General features: G+C 41.6%; 1 long non-coding RNA gene across 4 annotated transcripts in view; it reads left to right on the top strand.

The window, feature by feature from the left end:
* LOC116156768 (uncharacterized) overlaps positions 1 to 25,219 on the top strand; it is a 148,644-nt gene that overhangs the window by 37,780 nt on the left and 85,645 nt on the right. For all 4 annotated transcript variants that reach the window (XR_010382821.1, XR_010382823.1, XR_010382822.1 and 1 more), the window contains exon 5: positions 12,419 to 12,546. This is a non-coding gene — a long non-coding RNA (uncharacterized LOC116156768). The remainder of the gene's footprint in view (positions 1 to 12,418; positions 12,547 to 25,219) is intronic.

The following is a 25,219-nucleotide window of genomic DNA, read 5'->3' as shown; positions in this document are numbered from 1 at the left end:
CTGTGCAGGTCTGGCTTCACACACCAGGACGCCTCATGCTCGGTCAGAAAGCCAGGAGGAAGTGTCCCCTCCTCCTGGGAGGAGAGCTGATCTTCACCGTCTACACAGCTTATACTGTGTAGCCCTCTGGGTCTTTTTTGAACATGTTTCCTTTGGCAAAAACTCTTTGAAATGAATTAATGTAACTATAAATAACCTGAAAAATAGGATTTACTTCAGAGGATGAGTTGGTATCAGAAACTGCCAAACCATTTTCCAAAGCGGCTGTGCCATTCCTCCATCCCACCAGCAGTGTAGGAGAGTTCTAGTTCCTTCACATTCTCATGCATTTAGTATTGTCAGATTTTAATTTTTTTAAATTTTAGTTTTCCAATAGGAGTGTAGTTGTATCACATTTGTATAATGGTTTTAATTTGAATTTTGGTAATGATTAATGCTATTCAATATCTTTTTGTTTATTTATCATCTATTTACCATTTATATATCCTGTTTGGTGAAGTAAAGCTCAAACAGCTGCCACGTCAAAGGTAAACAGAATAAACTCACCTATTAAAAGACTCTCAGATTGGATTAGAAGGAAATCCAGCCCCACACTGTACATAGTAGGATGCACTGAAGACTAAGTGCTCAGAAGTTTTCAAAGTAGATGATGGCAAAGACAGCCAGGGAATTACAAGTGAAAAAATGTAGGGACTTTACTATTTATATGGGGAAAAGGTGAATTTATGGCAAAATACATTAAGACTAAAAAACAAAAGTGCAGTGTAATAAAAAATAGAAGGCAAAATGCTTTTCTGTTATAATTATCTTTGTACCAGATAGTACAACATCAACATTCAGAGAGCAAAACCCAAGGAGAAATAAGAAGAAACAGAAACACATTAGTGAGGATAATTTACTTAAAAAAAAAAATCCCCTAATAGATCAAGGAGAAAAATAAATGATCCAATTCCCATGGGAGATGATCAGCACTTGTTAAAGGAGACTAAGTCGTTCTACTTCAGATGGAGACCAAGATCTCAGAGTAAAGAAGTAGGGGGAGGGGAAGACTGGGGCTTTTACAAAGAAACTTCAAGGTAAATATATTCTCTCAGGAACAGGAGCTATTTTAACTAATGTGTTTATGAAAGGGAAGAACAATGAATTCAGTGTTGGAAATTTGATTTGTTTTTAAATAAAATAAAATGATATTATAGCATATTGAAAGCTTACAGATAAAACAATTTATATATTGTTTTGCAAATATGTATACAAAACTTACAGATGAAAAGTGCAGTACTGTTTTACAGAAGGTGAGCACTAGACACAGACATGGGGATGTCCTGCGGGAAAAGATGGGTTTTCAAACGGGAAGGGAAGAGAGGTTTTTTCTTTCTCATTATGTGTTGTTCTGAGTGGTAGGTCATTTGGAAAAAACCAAAAACAATCCTAAAACCATCTCCCTACCTCATGCCTTATGTAAAATGAATTACAAGAGACTGAATTGTATATTCTTTAAAAACTCACAGGTTACTACAACAAAACAGAGTAATTTTTTAAAACTTGAAACAAAGTTGGATTCTTATTCACACTATTGGCCAAGATAAATTTTGAATGGATATAAGATTTAAATGTAGAAAAACAAAGCTATAAAAGTATTGGAAGGAAATAGTGATGAGCTCCTCTGTAAACTTGTCAGAAGGCAGGCTTTCTAATGCTAACTCACAACACAGAAGCCATAAAAGGAAAAAAAATATGTTAAACTGACTATAATTTTTTTGTAAAAAAAAAAAAGAAAAAGATGATGTACTAAGTGAAAAAAGAGAACCCACAAGTTCTAGAAAAGGTAAATAAGGGCCTCCTAACATCCAGGAAGAATCCGACTACCTTATGGATAAACGTGTACGGACCCTTAACAGTGTTTTATGTACAATTTTTAAAAATACACTGATAAGGGAGTATCTCTATATTTTAGGTAGAATCTTTTTGTGCAAACTGAGAAAAAAATAAGAATCTAAAGAACTTCTAGAAGTGAACAAACATGGTTTACTCATGGTGCGGGCTGGACAGAGGGCGGCAGGGGGCCCTGTGTACCTGCTCGTGCTTTTTTATATTTTCAATATAAAATCTAATTTGTAGATTACCTGTCTACAAATGAAAAAGAGAAAAAGGAACCTGTACTTGTCTGGTGAAGAGACCCAGGCACACGGAGACTCAGAAATCACCCAGGACCCCCTGGTTGGGGAAGTGTTTGGAGAGTCCTGAGCCAGCTCGTGCTACTGGAGCCAAAACGCCAGGTTATGAAGAGCAGGTTTTAAACTTCACCTGAGGCCTGTTATCTAATTAGTAGCCAGGATTTTCATTTCACGTCTGGAGCAGGGAGTCAGATGGGTTCCCCCAGCCTCTGGCTCTGGGCCCCTGGTCCCCTGGCCTCCTGGCTTTCCCCAGAAGGGCTGAGACCCAGGACAGAGGCCTAAGATGATAAGGACGTGTGGAAGGCAGAGGACAGAGGGCAGGAGTGTCAGGTGTCCGGGCAGCAGAACAAGGGAACCCCCTGGTGTCCCTGGGGTGGCGCATTGGGTTTGATGCCAGGCCAGTGGGGCCTTTGAGCACAGGTCGCCGGAAGGGGAGAAAAGTGGGCAGGGGGCTCCGGAGGAGGGGAGCTGTGTAGCGACCTGGGGCCAGGACCCAGATGCCAGAGCTGGGCCTGTCTGACAGGGAGCTCAGGAGGGACTCAGCTGCTGCTTTGGGCCCTGGCCGGAGGTGGGGGGTAGGGGGATACTCAGACCTGGGCTCCTGGAACACCCCTCCCCTCCTTTCCCTTCCTACTTGGGTCCCAGCGCCCCTTGCCCCATCCTGCCCTGGCCTTCCTGTGCTACACACACACCCCGATGCTTCCCTCTCCACTGCCCCACCTCGACCCTCCCTGCCTGCCCAGAACCACCCCTGGGCACCCCCGACCTGCCCTAGCCTACCTGCACCCCACATACACCCCGATGCTTCTCTCTCCACTGCCCCACCTCGACCCTCCCTGCCTGCCCAGAACCACCCCTGGGCACCCCCGTCCTGCCCTGGCCTACCTGCGCCTGGGGCTCCATCCTGCTTCCCTGCTGGGGACTGGACGCCTTGGATAGCTGCAGCTCTCAGCAAGCCCCGGAGCCCTGAAGTACCTGTGGAGTCCGCACCACAGGCCCAGGCAGGTGTGTAGGAGCTCACCTGTGTGTGGTCTTCATCTGATGACCTCGTGGTTGCACAGGCGCAGGGTGGCTCAGTGTGGGGGTGGGGAGCTTGGCCTCCAGCCTTGAGGGTCTCCACCTGGCCGGTTCCTCTGTGTGCATGTTCTAGAAGTCAGGGACCCCCAAACAATGAACCAGTGGGGTGCTCTCACTGTGTGCCAGGTGGTTTACGGACATCACCACAACATCATAAAGGATTGGAGATCATCACCCCAAATTAGTCCCTATGGCATCCGAGACCAGAGACATTTCATGTCTTGACTGGAGCACGGAGTCAAAAGGTAGGAGACCTAAGAGTGACCACAACAATTGGACTCTGAAGTCCCTTTTGATGTGAGAACTCCTTATCAGCCTTCATGCAGTGTTCCTTAAACTTGAGCTGATTGGAACCTCTGCAGGGCCTGTGGGAGCCCTGAGCTGGGCCCGGCCCAGATTCAGTCTGCATGGGGACCCATATTTGGTATTTCCAGTGACTCCCAGGTGACACTGAGTTAAAATGGTGATACCACCACAGAGTACTGGTAACTTAACCCACTAATATTCCATCTTGCCTTAAGCATCTGCGGGGAGTGGGACCAAAATGAGGAAGCAACAGCTGCCACCTGAGCCCCACTGTCTGAGAATGTCTTTATGTGAAGGAAAAGCCTGGTTGGGCTAACTCGTAAATCTAAGTGTAACAAGTGTCGGATTACTGATCTGAGCTCTGCTGGGCTAACTCCTAAATCTAAGTTAATAAGCGTCAGTTTGCTGATTCCCTGCTCACATTTTCTTTGCTAGCCAGTTGGATTTTCAGAGACATATCTGGCCTTAGAATGTCGGTTTGCTGCCTCCCTGCCTCTGCTTTTGTGATAATGATGCTGCTAAAGCTGTTCCATACCTATTGGCCGAATACCCCAGGCTTGTAATTAACCCCATAAAACCTGATGCGCACGTCTTGGAGGTGCTCAGAGCTTCGGAGCAGAAGCCCCTCTGACCCCGCCGGCGTAATACATCTGAGTACTCCAACCCTCCGAGTGGTGCTTGTTTCTTGGCTGGCCTGTCATTTCCGTAACATTTCGACTTAGAGTACTTAGTGGCTCACTTGGCTAGCATGGAAGGAAATCACAGAGAAATAGGAAAGACGTCACCTAATGTATTCTGGAAAAAGATGGCTTTTTGTACAAGTATATACTCTATCCCCCAAATTCTTACATGCTGCTTTTATGGAATAAAAAATCGAATGTAAAGAGATAAATATATATAGAGAGAGAATGGAACATATATATATTCCATTCAGTATATCACAGTAATTAATGACCATGGAGAAAATTAGTATTCTTAAATAAAGATAGCCTATGAATAGCTTTCTTTTTGGAATAAAATGTTGAAAATGTTTAACCTTAATTATGTCACTAAGTGTGGACTGATTGATGATTACAGAAATCTTACCAGCAATGATATAGACCAATATCAAAAAGGCTAATTGCCTTGTATTCATTCTAGATCAGATAATTTGGTCCTTTCACAGTTTATCAGTTCCTAGGATCTTTCCTAAAAATTAGTAAATTAACTTTCTCAATGAGGTATTATGCTTGAGTGTCCTGAGGGTAAAACAAAACATTGATGAACTATTTTCCCATGGCAAGAATATGCTGTAGGAGTCACATTTGAAAAATTAGTTGAAGTTCAGCTTTTCTTTATCGTTCTATCTCCTTTTCGGATTCGAAGGACTTTTGCAATTCCCAGTGGGATAGTATAGGAAATAAAGATAGAGGAAGGGTCAAGTGTGATTATGGACATTCGAATCTTCAGTGACTTTGAAAATTATAGGCAGGCACCTGGGGGGACCCATGCTAGATAGGACCTTGGCATCCTTCTGCAGTTGTGCCTTTTTGTAAATCACTATCCGTCTGACTGGCTTCCCTCACGTGGGGAAGCACCAAGGTAGGTCAGGAGGCAGAGGGAGCGGGGAGATCATGAGCAAGAACCTTTACTGCCCATGGGCAGCACAGCTGAGGCAGTGTCAGCAGGTTTAGGATGGGCTAGTTTGAACAATTTCAGCAGCATCGGGGGCACAGGGCTTCATTGCCTCGTACCCAGCCTTTGGGGTGATTGGGACAAGGGAATAAGGTGTGGCATGTAAGAGCCCAAAAAGGAGGTGATTGGAGGTATGGGCTCTGGATCACTTGGTTTACATTTGAAAGACACACATAAGGGGGAGTTCTTTATTATCTCTAAGAATTGGCTGACACTGGCAGGGGCAGTTCTTTCAAGCTAGCAAGTTCTCAGATGTCAGAGGGTCAGGATACAAAAAATAAGATGGTGAATACAATCATATGATGCTGCAGGTGTGCAGTAAGGAGCTGTGACTACCTAGTGTATAGCTCTGGTCTGCTAACTAAGGACAAGAAAATCTTAAGATGTTATAAATAAACATGAAAGGAGGCCCCAAACATCAAAAATCTGCCCAGGGAGGGAACTGTTTATAAGGCGGGGAGCAGACTTAGCCTTGAAGCCTTGGGACTGACTCTGAGATTCCCGATACCCATGCCGATCAAGCTCTGGGTGAGTGATATAAACCTCTTTCTCTAAGTGAGTAGCTCCTGGGGATTAGATGGGGTAAGGGGAAAAGCATTAAATGAGAATGGCAAGGGCAGAGAAAGAACTTTGAAAAAATCTTTTCAAGATGAGCCATCAAACTAAAACAAAATATATGAGAGATATGAAGACAGTGAAAAAATGATGAGTTTTTTTCATTTTTCAGTCAAGTGAAAAAATGACCAGTCAAGAGATGAGTTTGTTTCAGATAAAAATGAAAAAAAAAAAAAAAAATCAGCAGTCTTAAAATGACTTTAAGTCTGTTTAAAATCCTGTCTTTGTCAGCTTGAGCTGCCATAGTGAAATAACGTAGTGTGGGTGGCTTAACAACAGAAATTTGTTTTCTCTCAGTTCTGGAGGCTGGGGTGTCCAAGATCAAGGTGCTGGCAGTCTGCTTCTGGTGAGGGCTCTCTTCCTCCCTGGCAGAGGGCCATTTTCTCACTTAGTCCTCACTTGTCAGGGAGAGAGAGAGCTCTGATGTCTCTTCTTCTTTATAGGGACACCGGTTCTAACATATCAGATTACCACACTTCTGACTTCATTTAACCTTCATCATTTTCTTAAAGGATCTTTCTCCAATATAATCACGTAGTAGATTAGGGACTCAACATTCAAACTTGGAGTGGGGGACACAATTCAGTCTAAAGCAATATGACTCTAGCTGCCCCAAATTCATGTCCTTATCATGTGCAAAATACACTCATTCTATCCCAAAAGCCCCCAAAGCCTTAACTCATTCTAGCCTCAACTCTAAGTCTACAGTTCAGAGTCTAAGTATCATCTAAATGAGATATGGCTGAGACTCAAGGTACAATTCATCCTGAAACAAAATTCCTCTCCAGCTGCGAACCTGTGAAATTAGAAAATTCATATGCTTCTGAAATTCAGTGGTGGGACAGGCATAGACATTTCCATTCCAAAAGAAATAAATAGGAAGGAAAAGATGAGGTGACAGTTAAGAAGCAAGTCCAAAACCTAGTAAAGCAGATTGTATTAGATTTTAAGGTTTGGGAATAATCCCTTTTGGCTCCATGCCCCACCTTCTGGACCCACACAGGTGGCAGTCCTCTTGCTCTGCCAGGTTGAGGGTTTATCCCCAAGGCTTCAGTTGGAGGTGGTATTGAGACAGGATGGAAGGGGGCATGGCACAGCCATTCAAGGAATGCCACAGCAATTAACATAAAAATGGTGGAAGATTCAACACCCAGTAGACCTTGAGGCTCAAGATGAAGAGAGATTTAACTTCTAGTAGACCTTGAGCTTCATTATACGCTCATTGTAATATATTAACATGGTGAATAACATGCCCACAGGCACCATGGCAGTCCCAAGGCTAGCCACGAAAGGTCAAAGGGTAGGAAATAGCCAACTTCCTGGGAATCCCAGCCCCTTCCCCAGGCTACCTAGACTGGCCCTTCCATTTATTAGCATATGAAGCTACCAAGCCCATAAAAACTGGCAACAAGGTGCCTCGAGGCTGCCTCTCTCTCCCCCTCTTCGGAAGCGGCCCACATTCTGTCTATGGAATGTGTACCTACTTTTAATCTGAGCACCCAACCCCCACAGCTCCTGGCCTTTCTCTTGCCTTTCAATCTATCTGAATAAATCTACCTTTACTCAACTGTGGCTCCCTCTTGAATTCTTTCCTGTGTGAAGCCAAGGACCCACACTTGGCGAGGCACGTCCCAGGGGCTCAACTGAACCCTGGGACACAGCTCTTCTCACACCCCACATCTATTTTCCTGCATCAGTATGGCCTGTTGAAACTGAGATCATGGTCCCACTCCCTTGAAGCTGAAGAGGCAGACCTGATGGTCTCTCAGTGGCCTTTGGAGTCATTCTTCCCTTTTCTTAAAATATGGTGTATATTGGCAGCCAAACAGCTCTGTGGTCTCATCCTGCAGAATGTAAGATATTTGACAGCTTTGATTTCATCCTGTCTCAGTCTCCTTAACTGGCAGTGTTTCTGACAGTATAATCCCATCTGTGTTCCTGGCTTTTGTGGAGGTGGCTGATTACATTTGTGGTTCTAATCCTTGTTAATGTTTCTTAATATTATTCTAAAATGTATTTATTAAAGCAGGGATAGAATGTCATATACACAAAGATTAAACCTAGCACTGTAGTGTACCTTAATTCACCATGATGAGTACAGTTACATTAGATAGTATTAATGTTTATTTTCACATGCTCAGATTTATCATTTTATTTACTATATAAAAAAATGAAATGATATGCTATGATTGGTTACTTGCTTAAGCCAGCTGGAAAAGTTTGAGGACCAGGCTCCAGACGAGAAACATAGGTAACTTTGCCTGTCATAGCACACTCAGGAGCCCACACTCTGAGTAGCTGAAACACACAGGTAAGAAATGACTTTGAAAACATGAACACTTTTGTGACCTCAGAATAACTCAGTAAAGAAGCAAGTTGTGAAACTGGATGCAAAATGTGATCCTGTATTTGTTAAAACAAAATCATATGTCTACATATGCATTCAATAACTTCTAGAATGATACATTCACACATTTGACAATGGAATTCTTTTTCTCTCTTTCCTTTTTTTAACTGAAGTATATTTGATTTACAATGCTAATTTCTGGTGTACAGTATAGTGATTCAGTTATACATATCTATTTCTTTTCATGTTCTTTTTCATTATAGGTAACTACAGGTATTGAACAGTTCCTTATGCTATGTAGTAGGACCTTGTTGTTCAGCTATTTTTTTCTGTTCAGCTAGCTTTTTTTAAAGCTATTTTATATACAGAAGTTAGTGTGTACAAATCCCCATCTCCAAATTTATCCCTCCCCACCCCCTTTCACCCATGTGAGTCTGTCCCTGTTTTGTAAAAAAGAAATAGAGATATGCCAGGTGTCGACTGAAATAAATGTGCAGCCTAAAAGTTGAGAGTTATGTTTTATTTGGGGGGAGGACTTGACCTGGGATGACAGCCTCTCAGATCGCTCTGAGGGACTGCTCCGAAGAGGTAGGGGAGGAACTAGGATATATAGGAGCTTTACAACAAAGACCAGGTAGTTGGAACAATAAAAGATTACTTGTTATCTAAAGAAAGTCAGGTATCTCAAGTTCAAGAGTTTAGTGCTTTTCTATGTATGGGAGGGAGCAAACACTTGGGCTCACTGAATTCATTCCTTTGACAAGCACCTAGCTATCTAGCGTGAGTATCCAGTCCCTTCTTATTCTGAGTCCCCTCAGAGGGCACCATTGTGAGTGGCTGCAGAGGCCAGGCTTCAGGCTTGTCTGCACTGTGGGGGGTGGCAGCAGCCACTGATGACTTGATGGTTTCAACATTCTTTGTTTACTGATATAGTTGGCAGTATTTTTCGGGTTCACACAGGCATATATGGAGCAAAAAAGTGCTGGTGTCACAGTATCCATCAAAATAGAATATGAAGCAGAAGCATTAACATGAATAAAGCATATAAGCCGCAGTCTATGAAAAGATAAAAACTATAAATTTATGTATACTTAACAATAGAAACTTAAACTGTAAAACATCAAAAAACAATTATCAAAATCTCAGAATTATAAAATAAAATTGAAATACTCATAATCCTAATGGCAGAATTTAGCACCTCCCTTAGAAAGTACTTATTTGGAGAATATACAGAGAGGATTTGAGTAACACACATAACATGATTGTAAATATATATATTTCTGTACCCAAAAGAGAACCCAACATAGAATCCACATTCTTCTAAGGCATGCATGCTACATTTTAAGTGTTTACATAACTTACTGTATACTTTCAGTCATAAAGAATCACCATAATTCAAAACATTATCTGATCACTATGCAATTAGAAATTAACTATTAAAAATGGTAATGAAAATCATACAGGTTGGAACACCTGAAAATACAAAAAGGCTAAGGAATGAATGGGTTAAAGTATAATTCACAAATAATATTATAAAATGTTAATCACTGAGTTATAATTTGAACTAAAATAATAAAAAATAAAAATGTGTGAGATATAACTAAAGCAGTGCTTAGAAATAATGAATAGTCTTAAATATATTCATTACAAATAAGTGAGCTAGCATTTAATCCAGGAAACTAAACGAAGAAATCAAAAGAACAGTGGGAATGCTGAAGCAACAAAATCATAAAAACAACACACAAATTAATAATCTAGGAAAAATATTAATAGAGAAAATAAAACTCCTTTTAAAGCTAGTAACCTCGGCAAGCCTCTAGAAAGTTTGATCAAAATAGATATAGTGGAATATAATACAGAAATTAGAATCAGGCCTACATGTATCAATATATGGAAATTTTAAAACATACGTTAAGGAAAAGAATAAAGTTGCTGAATGATAACAAATTATATAATTTTAATTCATTGAATAATGTTTTATGTGCTTATATATAAAAATATGTATATCTGTGCATATGTATGAGTATATTGTGGGTATTTATGGAATAAAATTACCTATTAACGTTTTATCTTAAAGTTTGAAGCACTGTGGTAAAATGCTAGCATTTAAAAATCTAAGAAATAAAATAATACACAAACGCTTGAAATTTTTCACCTTTCCTTTATCCATCCCATTCCCTTCCTTCCTTCCAAAGACATAACCATTATCCCGAAGTCAGTGTTTTATTTTACTTTCCCAACTTTTTTTTTCCCAGGCCCACGGCCTGGGGAGGGGCTCCGGCGAACGGGCCCGGGGCGGGTTCCCCTCCCCTCCCAGGTTTTGGAAAACCTCCAAACACCTCGGCGGCAACTCCACTAGCCGGGCGCGCAGGTGCCGCCGTGGCCATCCTCCCGCCTCAGGCGGCCCGGGAACCGGCCACCGCGCCCTCACCCGGCGCTCGGGATGGGCTGAGCGGGGCCAGCGCCCGCGGCGGGGACCCAGCCCACAGGCAGCGGCCGTTTTCCCGCGCCGCTAGTGCGCGGGCGCGCAGTCCCCACAGGAAGGCGGGTGCGCGCTTACCCGCCGCGGCCCCCGGCGAGCGCGTCAGCTGGGAACGCTTCGGGAAGGCAGGCCCCTCCTGGCAGCGACGCAGTAGGCTCCGCGGCCAGCAGAAGGCGGTGCGGACCCGAGGCCGCTGCGGTGCTACTGGCATGTGGACTGTGCCAGCCCCCCGGGGGCAGCTTAGGATCGCAGCTCCGGTGAAGGCCAGCCCCACCCCCACCCCCGGCTCCTACCTCCCCTGCGACCACCCTGTAACCGCTCCCTCCCCCGACGTAGGGAATAATAGGATGGAGACGTCTGGGGGAAACTAGGCCGACAGCCGGCGGCGCCGGGTGGACAGCCGAGGTGAGTGCAGGTGATGACAGCGGAGGGGGCGGGGAAGGAGGGGGAATGCGGCCGCCGCCACCGCGCGGGGCCTGGAAGCCCCGAACTAAAGAGGAGGCGGGGAGAGAGCGAGGGAGCGAGTGCTGGGAGCGAGTGCTGGGAGCGGGCGGGCGGGCGCGGGGCCCCGCGGGGGAGGGAGGCCGCGCGGGCGCCGGGGAGAGGGCTGTGGGCGCGGTGAGCACTCTCCTCGCTCCCAACCCCACCCGCAGCCTGGAAAGTTGTGCCACCGCTGCTCCGGCGCTCCAGCGACGGCGCGGAAACCTGTGAGGCGCTCAGGCCGCCGCGCCCCCGCCCCGGTCCCCGCGCCCCCCACTCCTCCGCACCCTGCCCAGACGCTCGGACTCGCCCGCGCCCCGCAGGGCCCCGGAGCAGGCAGGTGCCAGTGCCTCCCGCAGCCCCCCAACTGATCTTATTCCTTTACAATGTGGAAAAACTCCCCATTCTCACAAAGGAGTTTCTTTTTTCCATTTTAGGAAATTATAATGCTCCTTTGACAATTTTGTTTTCTAGTGGTTTCTTTCACGTGACAAAGGTATAATTTTATTCTTTGGAAGGACTAAGGCAACCAAATGAATACTGACTTTTAGGTCCAAGGCCAAAAAGAAATCTAGTGGCTTTATTCCTTCCCTGCCATTCTCAGATTGATGGAATCACTTAACTGATCTGTTCCAAGTTGAGGTGCAGGAAATTGTGTATGACTCTACAAGGCCCTGTCTTTCTTAGAGATGTCATGTCGCTGTTCTGTGAAGGTTTCCTGATTCCTCTTGTTTTTTGTTTTGTTTGTTTTGTTTCCTTTTTTTTTTTAAATTGAGTTATAGTCAGTTTACAATGTTTTGTTGTTTTCTATTCAGGAAATGGTGCCCATGTCCCATACACCTCATTGTTTTGGGCTTTTCCCCTGAGATTCCCACCTAAATTTTATGCCATGAATTGTTTTTGTTTACTAGGAAACTGAATTTTTAAAACTCATAAACAGCAAACAGCTCTCTTTTTCCTCATATTCTTCTGTAATTTCTGTTCCCTGAGGAAATGATCTGTCTCTTAGGACAGATTGAGACAGGGAGAAAGATTGAGGCAAGAAATACCTGGGGAAAACAATGATTATTTCAAAGATATTCCCCACCAGACTTAATAGCCTATGGAAAATGCTGGTCTAAAGAAAGGAGGGATAGCAACTCAGGAAGAAAAGTATGTGTGTGGTAGGAATGCTGTCTCGAGTTTTGAGCATCACGTGTGCTCGGTGACAATCATAGCCGTCAGTAAATCATGAAAACATTGTCTTTGTTGTCCTTTGTGCAGTCCTCTCCTACATGGACTCTTGAAAAGCCTCTTGCTGTTGGGAAGTCTTCCTCCAGCGTATGAAGAAGGCCGGGCTCGCTTGTTGAAGAGATGGGATCAACCTAGAGCCAGCGCCAAGCAACAGACATGTAAGTCAGCCCCAGCTGAGCTGCCGGTTGACTGCAGGTGCAGAAGTGACCTTAGCTGAGACCCAGACTGCCCCGATGAGCCTCCACCAAGGTGTTAATATGGACCATAAGCAACTAAAGTGGTTATCTAGCCCGTTTTTATTGAATCAATGTAAAAATGCAGAATACAATAGGAACGAATGTTTAACTATAGGAGGAATGGAAGATAGAAGAGAGGAAGGGTCAAATGTAATTATGGCGATTTCTAATCTTCAGGGACTTTAAAAATTGTGGACAGGCATCTGTGTAGACACATGGTAGATGGGGCCTCAGCCTCATTCTGTCCTTGTGCCTTTTTCAAAATTATTTATCACTGTCACTGGCTTGGATTCCAGGGGTTGTTTTGAGGTCTGATGAATTGAAAGACAGTTATCTTAGTAAAGCACATTTTCAGGTATTAGACTCATCTAAATTCCTGATTGAGTAGATTTTCCTAAAGATTTCCTCAAGGCAGTGAGATAAATGTCATAAAACCAAAGTGTCAAAAATGCAAAGAGGTTGGGAGACTGTTATAGCTCAGTGGTTCAGCACGTGCTTACTACACATGAGGTCCTGGGTTCAATCCCCAGTACCGCCATTAAAAATAAATAAAATAAAAATAAATAAACCTAATTACGCTCCCTCCTAAATACAGAGTCTCATGATACATGTCCCCAGGTTCTTAATCTAAACTCTGCCTTATAAAATGGACTGCTGCAAGTTAGCTGTGATTCCTTATGCTCAAAAAATACTAGCTCTAGTCTCAGAAGAAATTCTAGTAGCCCTAATAATTACTTTTTTTTTTTACAAATTAGTTTACATGCATTATTAATCTTTACAATAATCCTAAAATTTAAATATTGCTTTTATTCACACTTTAGAGAGGAAGAAACTGAAACTGAGCTAAAATAATTGGCCAAAGTTAGAACAGCTACTGAATAGTGGCCCAGGAGTTCATAGTCTGGAAAGGTGGTTTGATGTCAAGTCAAATCCTTTTTTCCTCAATGACACTGCTTCTTTTCAGCCTGTTTCAAAGGCACTGGAAACCTGTGGTGCCTCAGGGACCACAGAGCAGGAAAAAAAAGGGGGGGGGGATAAACCAGGCAGTGCTCTGGGCCCCTCAGTCTAGTTTCAACCAGAGCACATCTGATATATATGAGTCCCATTTAAAGTTTTGTTTAAAAGAATTCCCAAACACTGTATTTTTTTAAAAACATTTCCCAAACACTATATTATACCATAATATCTCCTAATGCTATACTAGCAACTTCTTGAAGTCAGACCTGTCTTATCCTTTCTTTGGTCTCTCAGTACTGTGAACCCTCCCCTGACCTGGAGCATCATTGCTCTTGGGATGTGATTTGGGCTCCAGAACTGCACTGACTAAGGATCTCCCATGACCCCTGGCAGCCTTGCTGTCTTTGTCACCAAAGGCAGTTAAATTATTCACATGGCCTGTAGACTTTTCAGTGTTTTTAGTGACATCACCTTTATCAGAACTTACTGAGCTCTATCCCAGAAGGGAAGTGATATTTTCTCCCAATAGCTGGAGGCAGTTTTCCAGGAAAAATTGTACAAAAGCAATCTGCAACACAAAAGGGCAAAACAGGGTGCTATTTTACATATGGCATTGTTACAAATCACATTTCCTATCTAATTCTTTGATCTAAAAATTTGAAGAGAATTCTGAGAAAAATTCAGAGTTGATTTAGAAAATGTGTATACAGATCAGTTTTCTCTAAGAAATAAGTGATACTTTCAAGAGTACTTTGGGTACAGATTTTAAAATTCGTTTCATCAGTGAGCTATAGTTATAATTTGTGGCGTAGTTCAGTAGCTAACATTTTTGTAATGTTGGTTACATCTTCAAAACTAGGATGCAAGTCACTCATGAAGGATACTTGGGGTGAAGATGTATATTCCCTTACTAAATTTCATTTATTTGTTTTTATTTTATTTTTTCCAGTTTTATTGAGATAAATTGGCACATAACATCTTATGAAAATTAGTAAGGCATCCAATTGACAAAACTTGTGAAATTCACTTCTTAAATGAAGAAATGTGTGAACTTGAGAGGTAGAGATTTCTGTGTTTTTGTTGTTGTTGTTAAGGAAGGAAGCAGCTGGAGAGAAAATGTGTTTGTTTAAGTGCATTGCCTTGTCTCCCGTTTGCTGTCTGGGTGAGCTTGGGGCAGAGCTGTGAACTTATCAGGCCTGTTGTGGCTCTGTTAGGATGTTCTGGACACTTTTACTAGCCCCCTCACCCTGCAGTGGGGGTGACACAGGAACTGAGTATCCTACTGAGGGACCACAGCTGGCAGAGGAAGGCCAGTGTGTGTGGAGTGTGGGTGCTCATACTGCCCAAGCCACCGAGATGAGCCAGCAGTGACCAGAGGAGCTGGGTGGTGTCACTGTGTGATGATGAAACCATGGGAACTTCACCCTAGTTCACACTCCCTCAGTGATTAGGCTGAGAGTTGAACCCTGGCTGCCAGACCCCAAAGCTCAGGTTCTCTTCTGTCCTATCATCCTGCTCTTATCTCTCTGTGGTTCAGTCTCCTGGATGGGAAAGCAGAAATGCCTCCACTGCTCTCAGTTTCCCACTTGATAACCCACCTTCCCACCCGCCAGATCAATGACTCTGCCACTCCAGGGGAGTGTATTTAAAATGTGCACTTGAAAAAACTGGTCCATCACGGTTAGTACCACAGATTTTAGGTTCAGAGTGGGGACTGGGCTCCACAAGGCATAAAAACGAGAGGTCTCATTACCTTTTTTGTGAAGTCCTTTTCTTATTCTGAGCTGGTGGCATGAGGTGGACCAAAAAGACTTGGGGCTGTACACAGTGATAAATTGTAAGCTGTCATCTGATTGGTTGAGGAATGTTGTTCAGTGTTGTGCAGCACTGCAAAAAGGTACTGCAGGAGAACAATGTTGGCTCTTGGCAGCTGGTCTGAGAGCCTACAGACAAAAAAATGCACTTCAAAATAAAGCAAGTCATTTCGCATAGGAAGAGGAAATACAGAGACAGAGAACAGAGTACTTTGTAAACCATGTACACAGTCTCCTCTCACAGAGTTCTAAGCATGAATGCATACAGAAATGTTTCATTGATTTTAATTCCTGAACCAGATAAGAACTTCTCTTGTTGATTAAGTGTTTGACAAAGTTAAGATCATATCACTGGCAGATTCATTTTCTGGCATCTCTTATTAGGCCAGTGGATTGCATCTCCAGCAGTCCCATGTCTTCAGCAGGTGTAAAATGGTCATGGATTCCATATTAATAAGATTAGGAGAAAAACAGAATTCAGTAACAGCAGTAATGCATGCTGCTCTTTTTCATCTGGCCTCTATGGGTAGCAAATGAAACCCTTTGACATTGGTCATTAGTGTAGTGGACAAAGTGGTAAACTATAAGCTGATCTTTTCCTAAGAGGATGTTGGTTGTATTTTTGAGGTGTGACCAGAGTAGAGGAATTAACTGCATCATTACCTCTGGGTTGCAGTTATTTTTTCCTCCTCATTCCCTTGATCAAGAACACCGAGCCATTTATCGTAGAGACTGGCTGGAAATACACTTCCTTGGATATTTCGAAGAAAATCCTTACATAGGTAAAAAAAGATACATATATATCTTTTTAAAAAGATAAAAAAGATATACACACACATATATACACACATACATATATATATAATTACGATAAATATATATTGGAGAAATAACAGAGAAAACATTTAGTTGAAAAATTCAGTTCAGGCCCCACTTCCTTCACAACTGCCTAACTGGTAGAGCCTGGCTCTGACTTTGCAGACTTGCACACCCAGAAGCAGGAGCTTGGATTTTCTCTGTCTAAAATGAGAAGCATCAAAGTGGAGTCTAGACCGCAGTGAGAATGACGAGAAAGCCCCTCCCAGCACCTGGACCTTACTCTTTGTGTCCATTTTAGCACAACAGTGCAGACTGACCAGGTCTGGTGACAACTCGTCCTAAATCCTGTTAGTGTCTTGAAAAGCAATGCGCACACCCATGTTACTTGTTTACGTTAGACACGGTGCTTGCTCTTAATTCAAGTAAGAGAGGTTCTGAAACAGAACACACCCCCCTCCACTCTTGCACACATACTAAGAGAGAACTGGGCCTTCTGACTTGAGGTATGTGTGCTTCATGGGGAAAAATACTCATAATAGCTTCAGTCTTCCTTTTTAAAACTGTATAAAAGTTCATTTTGCAGACTTTTAAGCTGCAGGTGTTAGAAACATATCAAAACCCCCAATGGGTACCTACCTGTTAACCCTTATAATTCCTTGAATGAATCATATCCTCTGAAATGGGAAACTTAAAATTTAGATATATTGCAACTTCAGGCCTCTGAGTGTCAGGGCTAGAGGTACGCAAATGTAAGCTTCCTAAGAGGAGGCCTGGAAAATTCCTCACTTCAGAGGGCTGATGAACAAGTCGTTTTGTTTTTTTTTAACTAAAGTATAGTCAGAGACAATATGTCAGTTTCTGGGGTACAAGCCTTTATATCACAGAATTGGAACTATTAAAATTTATGAAGTCGTAGTTTTCTTCCCTGGGGGATAAGGTGGTAATTGGGTTTATTTATTTATTATTTATTGATGGAGGTTCTGGGGAATGAACCCAGGACCTCATGCATGCTAAACATGCCCTCTACCATTGAGCTATACCCTCCCCACCCCCAAAGTTGTCATGTTTTGTGCAAGACTGAGGGGGAATTTTTGCACCACCTTGCTAGTTTCAAAGGCACACCATGCTTCCACTGGTCTCACTCCATAGCCCCAGGCTTCTCTTAATGGTAGCTTGTTCAGGAAATGCCTCTAGGTAACTGTCATGATTATAGTCCTGTAAGTGTTCACTTGTTCCAGTACTTACTGAGCTGCTGGGTGTGCCAGCCTCTCCTGAGCTCTGCAGATAGAGCAGTGACGGCAGTGGACAAGGTCTCCATCCTCTCGTACCTCTACTGTGTTCTTGGTGTGCAGCACCCTCTCTTGTCATTGGGGTTTTTCACCGTGTTTCCAGTGTGTGTGGAGGGAGGAAGCGTTCCAGCTGTGGCTGGTTCCGGGAGTCTGGGAAGGGACAGCAGGGCCTGTGCCTCATGTGTACAAACTCCATACCCTGGGAGCATGTGTCTCGGCTTTCCTGGACCCTGTGCTGTGGAGCCCATGGGTGAGGCTGAGTGTGGTTGAGCCAGAACGTGACTCAAGTCAGCCTCTTGCTATTCTGTGCTTATAATGGGAAATAGGCAAGAGCCTCTTACTAGATGATCAAATTAATTCCATGTGCATTTACATAGGGCAACGCTCACCTTGCTATTTGCATACCTTGTGTGTATTATTATGGTGCGAGTGTGGTAGGCATCATCTCTGAGTCATTTCTGAACTGTTGCTATTTATCCCACAATTGAATTATGATCAAACATTATTAGTGGACAAGGAAAGACCAAATGTAATGGAGTTTCTAAGATAACTTTAAAACCTGTTTGTAGTCATTATTACATGAACAGATTTTTGTTCAGAGCTGCTAACAAGTACCAAGATGGATTGAGTAAATTATTTTTCTGGTCTATGATTCCCTTTGTAGAAATGTAACTGGATACCTGACTTAGCTGTATCATTTCAAAATCAATCTGTTTCTTAAATAAATCCAATGAATTTTCAGAATTCCAAACTAATTTTGACTGCTGTGTCCACTTTAAAAGACAGATTTATAAGAAGAGGCCTGTAGTAGGAGCTGGTTACCATGTGACTCTAACCGTGGGTGGTGGGTGAAACATAACAGACATTAACAAGGGAAGCCAAGGTGGGAAAGGAGGTGAAAGGAAGCACACATGGTGCAGCCCTCCCTATGCTAGCTTTAAAGTAAAAGGCATTAAGAGATGGGGAAGGGAGGATGATGAAATGATGACAGATTTCGATGGCCTTCCTGAGGAGGTTTTGATTCATTGTAAGGCAAATGTTTACTTACTTTGGTAAGCTGCCGTAACTATTTCCAAAAGCTTAATATGAATTTTCTTTTGGAAACTTTGCCTTCATTAGGAAGACAGTAAGGAAGTCCTCAAAAGCAGAAAGCTTGTTTAGGTACACTTTGTACAGGTGTGTGTGTGTTTTGAAATTTATTATTCATTTATTTATTTATTTGCATGGAATGTTCAGGAGTGAACTTGGGGAGAGGGTTGTGATGAAAAAGGAAACTATACCTAACATATGGGACTTTAACACCCAAAGGACTTCCTTAAAGTTGACTGTGAGGTATTTTCCAGTTTTTCAGCTCCTTCATCTATTACACCTGTTGCTCTGGGCAGCCATGACCAAGGAGCAGTCACAGAGCTCCAGAGTCACTGTGTGTGCGGATAAGGCTAGAACTTTCCCTGCCTTTAAGACAGATGCCACCACAAGAACACACTCATTCTCCAAGTTCACTTTGTTCCCCAGAGTTCAGCTTCTCCTTTAGGGCTCTGCATGATTTTGTACTGGCTGATTTTCTGAAGATGCCTTCTGTCAGTGGCCCTTTTTTATGGATAAACTTAAGCATCTCCTCAAGGGAAGAAAAGAGTATGGCATTTCACATCTCCCAGCCTGGAGCACAAGCTTGTCTTCTTTTTGAGAGACCTAGAGTTGGAGGGACTAAAGCCAATTTGGAATTTTTTTTTTTTTAGTGTCTCTAAGTGTATTTTCTACCCAGCAATCCATTTTAAATTGATACACTGAAATATTTTAAACATTTTGTGTAATCCCACTTGAGGGAGAGAGGGACAAGTACTCTGACCTAGGGAACAAATCAGATGCGGAAAACAATCTCTCCCAGCAGAATCACTGCCTAGAAATACTGGAGATTTCACTTGAAACAAGTTTAACTTAGAAGGACTGCTGCATTATTTTAGAGTCCTCCAGGAGAAGATAAAGCAAAAAATGTTTGAAATAGTGTTGCTACTGGCAGGTACTATGCTTGCACTTGACTCCTGGTTCCATGGAGGAGGCAGGGTCCCAGGTATGTAAACACACACACACACACACACACACACACACGGAGCTAAATCTGTTCAAAATTGTATTGCAGATAAGAGAGAGTTAATAAAAATCTTTTAAGGTTTAAGGTTGGAAACACTTTGTCAGTGTCCCTTAAATAGGCATACATATGTAGGCAAATAACCCCAGTTCTACATTAAAATAGAAGTTTTTCTTGTTTAGTGAGATTGATCACCTTAAGCAAAGGAACATTACAAAAATAAAATAAACTGAGCTCTGTAATTAATTAGTATCCCCACCTTTATCCTAAAACTACTCACTCTCTTTCAATATTTAATTTTGATTCAGGTCATATATATATCATGTAGGTTAGAAATCAGTGCAGAGGTGTGCTTTACTCAGTAATATAAATTCAATTTTATTTTAAGTGTATATTAAATTTGAATTGCTCAGTAGTCAAATGAATTTCTTATACCATATTCTGGTTTCCCTGATTATTTAAGGGGCTTCATTATACCACTGAGTCAGACAAAACTTAAATACAAATATTGTAATTATGGCATGTCACAATAGCAAGATGTTTTCCCATTTACAGAGAATTTATATAAGCAGCTGAGCTGTCTCCAGTTTTGTCATCTGAATGTCAGTCTCCCTCTCTTTTCCTTTGCACAACCTCACCTTCAAATATAGCCACCTCCTTCACCAAGAAATTTTCCAACAACTCACAGCAGCCCTGGCAAAACATAAAGGAGCAGACACTTGAAAGCAAAAAAAGGTGAAAGTGATGTGTACACAGATGTCCCCAGATCCATGGTCTTATTCACAACTTTCCCCTTTACCAATTCACAATAGGCATTAGCTATCTCATTCTCAGGACCTGCCTCAAGGGGATGTAGCTTCTAGCCAGCTGGCTTTATGTCAAAATTTAGAGCAAAACACCTCATTTAGGATCTATCATACCAAGATTGAGTCCTCAGGTGACAATCAGGATAAATGGGGATGGGATGGGAGGTATCAAGGAAGAAGATACAGAAAGAACAGTCCAATGGAGGAGGGAATATTTAGAATCTTATAAATATTGTGTCATTTCTTGTATAATGTATACAGTAAAGAGGATGTTATTAGCACTCTAAAATTACAGCCTGAATTCATTATGCTATCACTTTCAGCTTGCACAAAATTTAAAATGGGAATACAAGAATAACACTATTGTATAGGCTGATAACCTAGCTTGCTGCTTTCAGTTTCCAAATTCAGGGGGACTAAATATGACTTACCTGTCCGTAATAGCTGTCTCATGATGGGAGGTACATCATACACATATGCACACATGCACACACACGAATCTCAAAAATTAAAGTTGATTTTTAACTAGAAAGAACTAGCAGGTAACTTACAGTTACTCCTAGCATTGAGAGTGACATGTTGATAACATCATTCACTGTGTCTGAGTTTGTTACTGTGATAGTTACAGACTGTAAAAAAGAAATGAGAAAAATTGCTATAAATTAAAGAAATTGAAGGTGAGTAAATAATTACTGTCAAATTATTTGTATTCTAAAGGCAAAGCTTGTGTTCAGGCAGTGACAAAGTACAGCACATGTAGAGCACAGCCCCCTACTTACAATTTATTTTTCATTTCTTTATATAACATGAAGCTAGTAAAAAGCATTTCAGTAAATCAGGTGTTTCTCCTAAAGGATTTGTGGCACACAAAATATGATAGCTTAAGCTAGAGAGGAAAAGGCTGAGAATTCCCGGAGGGCACGTGGCCTGTTCCTGAGCACCTCAAGGCTGGTTCAGTTAATGACACAGTGGCGACATGAATGGTCAGTGTTAAATTTACTAAATGTCATAGCTGCCTGCTGGTTATATGAGAGAATATCCTTATTCTTCGGACATACCTAAGTGTTTTAGGATAAAGGGCCATGGTGTATATGTGACCATCAAAAATAGTTAGACACACACACAGAGTAATAGAGGGGACAGCAAGAAATAAGGCAAAATTTTACTAAACAGGTGAATGTAGGTAAAGGGTAAATGGGGTGATCTTTGTATTATTTTTTTTTTTAACTTTTCTGCAAGTTTTCAGTTATTCCAAATAAAACGTCACAGGAAGAAATGACTGTAAAACAACCCAAACCACAATGTATGTAAGTAGTGGTGACAGAATAAACGTGTTTAATTCCAATAGGAAATGCCTGCTTGTGAAAATCACTTTATTACAAGCCAGTATAATTGCTATTAGAAGGATCCAGAGACATAATACAGACACTTTACAGGCACTTTCTTTCCATGCTTAAGCGCTGTCGCTGTGGTGGGTTCTTCTTGCTTCATTTTGCCTAGGATTCACTTTTTATAGATGCAAAGACACATTTTTCCAGGAAAATACATGCTCCCATGTAGTACTTTCTAAATACTCTCTCCTTCCCCTCCCTTCCTTTCTCCCTTCCACTCCCCCCATCTTCTCTTTCTCTCTTATCAGTTTCATTTTGCTAAGTCAGGAACCTGGAATTTAAGTTAATGGTCCTGAAATCACTCACACAGGCACAGTTCTTGATGTCCTCAGTGCAGATTTTGAGGGAGATGCATTTTGGCTGGTCCTTCTCTTTGGCTAGATTGATGTACATAATCAAATCCAATAATAACCCAAAGTGGAGTCAATGAATTAGCTATTAGCTTATTTTAAATCAATGTATATTGCTAATATTTTAAATATACTTTGTTATCTTTAAAGCATATGAATAGACTCAGCAAAATCAAATCAGGGGCTGGGAGAAAATATGCAGAAATATTTCAGGAAAATAAGACATGACCCAGAAAATAACAGGTTGCCTTGTCATGTAAGATTTGAGCAGCAGGTCCAGTCCTCAAAGCTTCTCCTGCCTAGATTGGAGGGCCCAGCACCTTCCTGGGTGCCCAGGGAGGAAGAAGCAGTTGCTCTGAGAATCACTCCGTACAGTAAGCAACCTGCACTTATGGATGTTTAATATATATCTTGAGAGTAATGTTAGCTCTAAGCATTAGGATGGAGAGAAGGGGAAGAGGAGAGTGATATCCAGGAAAAGCAAAAATAAGCAGAACATAAATGTAAAAAAGAGCATATTTGCAGTAGCAGCCAGGGTAAATCTAAAGTTACTTGAGGGTAGTCTCTCAATTCCTACCAAGAAGAGGAATAAAAGTTTGGGGGGCACTGCTTTTGAAAGATTTGCACTCTTACATCATGGATTAAAGATTTAAAATATGTACACTGACAAAATACCTTTGAAGTAACGAGCACCATTTTCCCTTTAGTTCTGAAGAACTGCATTATTAAAAATGGAGAGAGAAAAATTAAACTATATAACATACTTATACTAACATAGTAAACACTGTTCCAGATACAAATATTAGCACCCAGTTGTTACTGATGTGAACACGTGTGTAAGTTATACCCTCCTCATAAATGGGCTTGTGATGGACCCCACTCTCATAAGCAGTATTACAGCGATGGGAAGTAGGTCTTAAAGTGGAAGAGCAGTTGGTTTGCAATCTAAATCTTCTATTTGTTACTTATATTTGTTATTATATATTATATATAATTTTTGTAACTATTACTATTAATTTATTCACTTATGTCTTGCTGCAAAAAAGTATTGGAAAAACTGAACAATGTTACATGATACATGATTTATAAAAACAGTTAATGCAATTTTTTCTTAACAGAGAGAAAAAAAGATGCTTACATTTTTGACCTTATTTTTTAAGAAGAGTTTCTAGTTTTAAAGCATAGGTTTTTTTAAATTTCCTTTCTTAAGATTTTTTCCATACCATTTTGTCTTAGATTCTAACTAAAACTGAAAAATTGTTAGTGTACAGAGTAAACACAGTTTAAAAAACAATCAACCAACCAACCCCAGGCTAGTGGCCAGGGTGTCTTATACGTAAGTGAAGGACATACTTTCCATTTATCTCTGAGGAGTCAGAAGGTGATTGTCACCAGTGGAATTGCTTTCTGACAGGCTCTGCCTGTTCTGACTTCTGACATGAAACCACCATATCTCGTGGTTAATTCACAGATCTAATGTCCTTGCAGGCCTAGGATTTAATCACAGCTACACGTCCTGTGAAGGATGCCTAGGGAGCTTGGGCACAGCGCTCTGGAAAGCCCTGCTATTCAGAACCACATGTAGAAACACTCAAGGTTAAATTAGATCAGAGAACCTGGTGCGGAAATCCCTTCACTGATTCATGGAACAGTTAAGCCACACCTCTTCAGTGGGGTTTATGAAATGAAGATAATTTTTTAGGAAGCCCACCTGAAAGAAAATCTAGAGGATTTCATTCATTCATTCATTAGGGCACCATGAGTATAAATATGATGGAAACTTGCTTCTGACACAAGATGGGTTTTTGCTACATTCTGTGTCATCAGTTTTACCCTATGTTGTGTATTTGAAGATTTTTATGAAACAATCAATTATCAGATAAAATTATTTTTCTAGATAGGAACTGTAAAGGCATTATCAAGCTAAAAATTTATGGCTGGTGGGAATGACAGACACATATCTTCTACTTTTTACACATTTTTTTTCCCTGATGTAGGTGTCTATGTGTATAGACACTCAAGGTACCATGCAGAAACTTTCAGGTAGACTGACCTGAAAAAAGTCACTTCAATAATTCTCTCTTAGTTCAATGAAGTGCCAAAATTATGCACTCCCTTGAAACTAAACCAAGAAATTATCCAAAAATCCAGAGCATGGTTTCCACTCTCCTATAACAATGAGCACTTACAATATGCCAAACACTGTTCTAAATATTTTATTAACAATATTTCATTTAATTGCCAAATAGCTGTACCATATATATATTAACCCATTTTATAGGTGAGGAAACTCACAGAGAGGCTAAGTAAATTGCCAAAAGCAACAAAAAAAGTGGTTTGAACCCAGGCAGCCCATCTCATGAGCCTGTGCTCACAACCACTTGGCGTCCACGGGTGTTGTTGACCTTTAGTTCCCTGAAGTACCCACCTCCTGTTTCCCCAGAGACACCAGGCTTTCTGATGGAACTGTTCCTTGATTTAGGGAGTGAGATGATAAATCTCATGGTATTACATCAACAAAGCCAGACATTATGTCGGAAATGTTTAAAATGTATCAAAATAAAGCTATATCCTCCAGGGGATCCTCCTAGGGGTCACTGTGTTTCTTTACACCCAGTCACCTACTCTGAGATTTTCTTAGTAGAAGTCAGTGAATGAATCTAATGTTAAGTGGCTCAAGGAGAAGGGAGAGGAGGACTGAAGTTTCCATTTCTATCATGTACCCTTAATGATCTATTAACAAGATGGATACCCCTCCCTTTTCCTCCCCCTCAACCTTTATACCAGAGGGAGAGCCCTGGTGAACTGTGGAATTTATAAGATCCTAGGAAGATTCCCCTATTCTAAGACAGGGGTGTTCCCTCAGATGCTTGGGAGTTGGGGTTGTGGTATATTTTACAAGTATGTGTCATTTCACTGATAACAGTAATCTTCGTCTTTCAACTTAAATAAAACCCATCTGTGTCTCTGTATTCTTTAATAATTAAATTTGAGGATAATGATGTCTAAAGATGGTGTGTGCTATGTGAGGTCCCCATTTACAAATTCTTCATGGGCCTCTACTAGTATTAATATGTTAA

This window comes from Camelus dromedarius, chromosome 2, assembly GCF_036321535.1.
Source record: "Camelus dromedarius isolate mCamDro1 chromosome 2, mCamDro1.pat, whole genome shotgun sequence".
NCBI lineage: Eukaryota > Metazoa > Chordata > Mammalia > Artiodactyla > Camelidae > Camelus > Camelus dromedarius.
The sequence above is the reverse complement of the archived record's forward strand: the minus strand, read 5'-3'. Positions and strand labels throughout refer to the sequence as shown.